Below are 5,647 nucleotides of genomic sequence, written 5' to 3' on the forward strand. Positions count from 1 at the left end.
TGCGCAAGCAGCAGCAACAAACAAAGTTCTTCCTCTCCAAAAACAAAAGAGAGAAGAGGATGACAAAGCCCTGGGAGTAGAGCACCTTGCACCCAAACTGAACCCAATGACCTCAGTCAAATTCTCCAAGAAGAGGAAGAAAGTGAGAGTGGGTCAAAATCTCCTGGAAGAAAAGGGGAATGAGGAAACTCCCAAATCACTGACTAAAGGACAGCTGTTGAGCCCAGAAGTTAGCCTGTCCGACCCAACAGGTCTTGTCACTCCCACCAAAGAGAGGAGTGCCATTCTAGACAGGAGAGAATCCTTCTCGGCTGCACTGACCAGACCACAGGTCATCAAGAAAATCAGACGCATTGCGCCATCTAGTGATGCAAGTAGCCCAGTGAAAATCACAGGCAAAAGAAGATCAGTTGATAAAACTCCAGCCAGAAGTGGGCCAAAGTGGGAGGGGCTTCCACCAGCAGAGATGAAGTCCAAACCCAAACAACGTGCACATATGGACTGTAAGTATGAAGATACAGAAACTGCATTCTTGGTCTGTGGAGGAAGATTTCAGACCAGTCTTCATCTAGGAATCAGACCAAAGGTCAACAAATCTTTCAACAAAATGTGGCCTGCGTTATCTCTTTACCGTAATATTTTTTATATTTTTAAGATGTTTAGTGACTACGCCACTCTCATTTGTTAGGGTGAGAGAACCCAACCATCAAACACTTGATTTGACTTTCCCCGCAACAGGTTAGTGAATAACAAGAGATACAACTGTCATACAATTCAGAGTTCTTTTTATTTTCTTTCTTTTCGTAATGAATCTCTGTACATAAAGTATGCCTCATGGGCTCAGTCCAATATGAAAACAGAATATGAACGTTTCACAGTAGGCCTATCTATAGGCACGTCATCTCAAGATACAGAAATGTGCAAATGTGCTAGTTATGCAAAAGTGCTTATGGCAATTGGCAATTGCACGAGGGGTAGACCAAATAACAAAAATGCACGGCAAACAAAATTAGTAAATCAAATTGTAAAAAAACACAAACCAAAATAACACACAAAATCCCCACACTGATAACAAAAGAAAACAAAAACTGCCAAAAGGGCAAAATTGGTAATGGCCACACACACACACACACACACACACACACACACACACACACACACACACACACACTTGTTAGACACACGTCTTTGGTCTCTCCCTACAGCAAGTACAGGTTCCAAAAGGAGTCTGGGATTTAAGATACGTCTCCCAGTAATACTTCAGTGTTCATACCCTAATCATATACACAAGCTCCGTCTTGGCGGTTACTAAGTAGAAACTTACACGAGCCCCTTCGTCTCGGATGTTAGAGTGAAAACCTACACAAGCCCCTTCGTCTCGGATGTTACAAAGTGAAAAGGTTGCACAGGATGAATCACTCACACAATAGAACAAAACAAAACAAAAATGTTGGGAAAAGAACAGTGATGCCCCCCTTCTCTAGTGACACTGCATCAGTGTAGTCGAAGGCACCATCTCCTCCTATGTACATTTAACGAGAAAGTTACCATTAGGCACGGCATTTATAACTCGATTCAACAGGAGTTGTGTATTGTGGAAATGTGGGCGCTCCCACAGGTGCAATCGTGACACCACAACGCGATATCAAAAGCACCACGCCGCCAGTCCCGCCATCACACCAGCAGAGCACCCCCACTCCCACCCCACACAAGTCAAGTGCTAAGCGTCGAAACTCTTACAGAAAATGCCGGCATTACCTCTGGTTCTCTCGAAGCGGCATGCAAGCAGTCAACCACACAGGACACAAAGTGGAAGAACATCACCAGCGACACTGTGATAGAGTAACACTACATCAGTCACAACAGAGACTACGTTCGCACACACGAGAGAAGCGTACAGAACGCATCTTTTACCTTGAGTTTGCCCAGCTCAGCACACCATCCCAGAACAGCAGCCGACCCCACGCCAGCCGCCGATGGACAGGGCTACAATTAAGTTAAATGGTGTCAGTAACCAACAACTAAGTACATTACAATGCACCAAAAAGAGCAATAAACCAACCGAGAAGGACGCCTACCTTTCCTGTACGATGGCTCAACCACAAACGGAGGGACAGAGGGAGCGGTATACCCACGCTACACTCTGCAGCATCAAAAACATAGCCTCTTTGCTAGCTAGTTACCACCGCAATGATATATGCTACACACCGGAAGGAAAGGGGAGCGTCATGACCCCGTCAGAATAAAGGTTCAGGATAACCACCGGTTACATAAAAAAAAAAAAAAAAAAAAAAAACCCTTCTACAAGTCTGGACAGGGATGGAACCTCAATGGAAAGAAAACAAACACTGACCATCACCAACTCTTGTGACCTCTCTGGGTTCCAGAACCGAGAGGTCAAGTGGGAGGTGTTTCGTCAACTATCAAAAAATCAGAACAACCAAATCATTCAAGCATCCAAAATTCAAAACAGCACATCCAAACCATCACATTCACAGCAGCAATCAAAACAACCAGTATTCAGCCGGACCTACAGGGGGCAGACTATCAGCAGGCAGCACTCCAACTCACTTCCTGTCAGATCAGACCCACTTCCTGTAAGACGGCCATCTTTAAAGGCAGTTCAACATGTGGTGCAGCAGAGAAAGCATGAAAAGTTTGTTGAAGGCAAAGCCTGAAGAAGACAAAGAAATCCAAGAAGAAAAGAAACTAAAATCCCTCAGTTCACCGGTCACACGCAACTGGTAGGATAAAGACTTTTAAAAATGCTTACCTTTTGTTGAATGTAGAGAAGGAAAAACATTTTATCCTGCATGTGTGCTTCAAATGTGCATATGTAAAATGTTTGACTCCAGTTGGCAACTGACAGTTCATTCAATGTTAATGACTTTAAGTTAAATATTTTCATTTAGTTTGTTTGCTGTTTGGGAAGTTGAACTGGATGCTTCTTTGACTAATGCTAATGAACTGCTAGTTCTGTTTTGCATTGAAGTCAACAGTTGTAATTACTTTATTGTTGTATTTAAACTGCAATGCAGTGATTTATGTTTGTTTAAAAATAACTTGATGTCTGTTGTTCTTATGTTTAAGGTTTTCAACCTATCTGCATGATTGAACCCCTGCAACAACAAATCAATCAACAAAAGAAACTCAATAAAAGACAAAAAGGGGAACCATCGTGTCCGAGTTGTTCCTTGCACTCCCGGGCTCTTTTCAAGTTTGAGCAGAACTGAGGGGAAATCAAACCAAAAAACCCACCAAAACTTGACAGTAGCTGATGCATCTAACTTTGCATGCACTCACAGCTTGAAGACTATCTCTGTAAACTCTTAAAGCAGCTTCAGAGTGGGGGTGGAATTGTGCATCGGGCTAATGCAACGTACCGTGGATGGACTTGAATGTCCATGGGGACCCAAGGAGTACAGACGAATTTGAAAGTCAAAGATACTCAGACAAACACATTTTTGCGATAGTGACTTTTGATTTCAGAAATAATTGAGAATTCAGAAAAGTGCTGTGGTACATCGCACTAATGCACCAAACCATGCATGGGACTCTCTCATACAGAATCGACTTTAAGATTCTGCTGACAGTATTTAAAGCATTAAATGGACTTGCCCCTAGTTATATCTCTGACATGCACTCTTTTTATGCCCCTGCTCGAGCTCTCAGGTCCACTGATGCCAAGCTGCTAAGGACCCCCACCCCCCGCAAAAGAAGATTGGCGACGCCGCGTTCGTTTGCTATGCGCCCAAGAGATGGAATGCCCTCCCCATCGAGGTCCGATCAGCCAGCTCCGTCGACTCCTTCAAGAAGCAGCTAAAGACCCAACTCTTCATCCTTGCCAACTCCTAGCTGCCAAGGCGTCACAGTGTCCCAGCTGCCGCAGCGTCCTTACTGCTCACAACCAGCCCTGGCAGGGGGCTCCCCTAGGTGGCCGCTGGTCTCTGCCTGAGGTTTCTTCCTGGCTATAGGTTTTTTTTTCCTCAGACCTCATAGAGCTTTTTTTCAAGCGAAAGGGAGTTTTTCCTCACCCCTGATGCCACCAGGGGCCGCATCTGAGCGCCCAATCTCTGTGTGACTATCTATGACTTATGCTAGACCCAGCCACTATGGACCTTACGCATCTAAGAATCCCGGTCCTAACCTACGTTGACCCTATGACTCTACGATCTCTTTCTATCTCTTCTTCCTCTGCCTTCCTGCTATCTCTGCCTCTCCTCTCTTCCTCTCCTTTTCAATCCACCTCTAACAATTATGTTCTTTTTGTCTCATTTGTTAAGCACTTTGAGTTGCATCCCTTGTACAGTGCTATACAAATAGAATTATTATTATTATTATTATTAAGTTGGACCAAATGGCAGATTCCTGACCCAATACAAACTAGTGGGAAATGGGACGTCTCCTACCTCCTACTGCACTGGAACAGCAGTCGAAGTGGGACCTCCCATAGTGAACTGGGGAGAACTCGCACCACTCCCACCTCAAAATAATGAATTCGGAGGATAATAGCAATTAAATGTCAATAAATAAGCTAATTTTTATTTCTCTCTGTGTACGGTTGTTTCAGAGACTACCATTTTAACTCGACATCTTCATGCTATGGTTTAACATTGTGTCAACATGAATGTAACACACACCAGAACTATTTGTTATTCTGGCACTTTTGGCTCATATCAAAACACCTCAAAGCCAGTTAAATCGCGGTGGTTATGATTGTAGAACTCCAACTTCAACTGCCAGGAATGCCTTGAGGAGGGAGCTGGAATAATGCTAAGAAGTCCCATGTCCAACTTCATTTCACTGGTCTGGAATCAGCCATAAGTATCAAATCTAGACAGGGATTTTCCCAACCCTACCCTATCTCTCTCTCCCACTGACTTCCTGTCACCAGCATCACTATACAATAAAGGCATGCATCTCCCCCCACCAAAAAAAAAAAACAAATAATAAAAAACATATATTTTAAAATTGTCCTGGACAACTCCTCCATCCTCACCCCTCGGGATCAACTCTGCATATGCCGTAAGGCTCCATGAGGCCCTTTCAGCTCCTATTGGCCTCAAATAACAAATAAAATTGAAGTTGTCCAATTGAATTGTTCCTCATCATTTGGCGTTCTCAGCGTTCATCCCTATCTTAAACACTCTCAGCTGGGTGTTACCAGGAGGACTGTCAACCCCAATGAACATCTTTTGCCTGTTTTGGCAGAGCCTTTTCTTTGTCTAAAAAGAAATGAGCATCTGCTTGGTATGTTTTTTTTTTTCAATTGTCCAAATGGGAAATAAGGTAAAATAAGGTTGAATTAGAAGATTTATGGTGTGAGCATATAAGCAGATGAATACATTTGTCTTTTGCTTTGTTGGGCCTAAATAAAGTAGGCCTATGTCCATGAAGTCCTCTCCTCTCTCCTCCTCTCCTTCTGTTTATTCCATACTTTTCCACTGCTCATCCTCTCCACACCTCTCTTCTGTCCTTCTCCACTCCTCTCTTCTGCCCCTCTGCCTGCCTAGATGTCTTCTCCACATATGTGAGTCAGGATGAGACTAAACCCATTGGAGTCGCGGCTCTCCTGTCCTCAAACCTCTCCTCCCTTCATCGCGACCCATCTCTTCTCTTCTCTTCTCTTCTCTTCTCTTCTCTTCAT

Source organism: Engraulis encrasicolus, chromosome 19 (assembly GCF_034702125.1).
Source record: "Engraulis encrasicolus isolate BLACKSEA-1 chromosome 19, IST_EnEncr_1.0, whole genome shotgun sequence".
Classification (NCBI taxonomy): domain Eukaryota; kingdom Metazoa; phylum Chordata; class Actinopteri; order Clupeiformes; family Engraulidae; genus Engraulis; species Engraulis encrasicolus.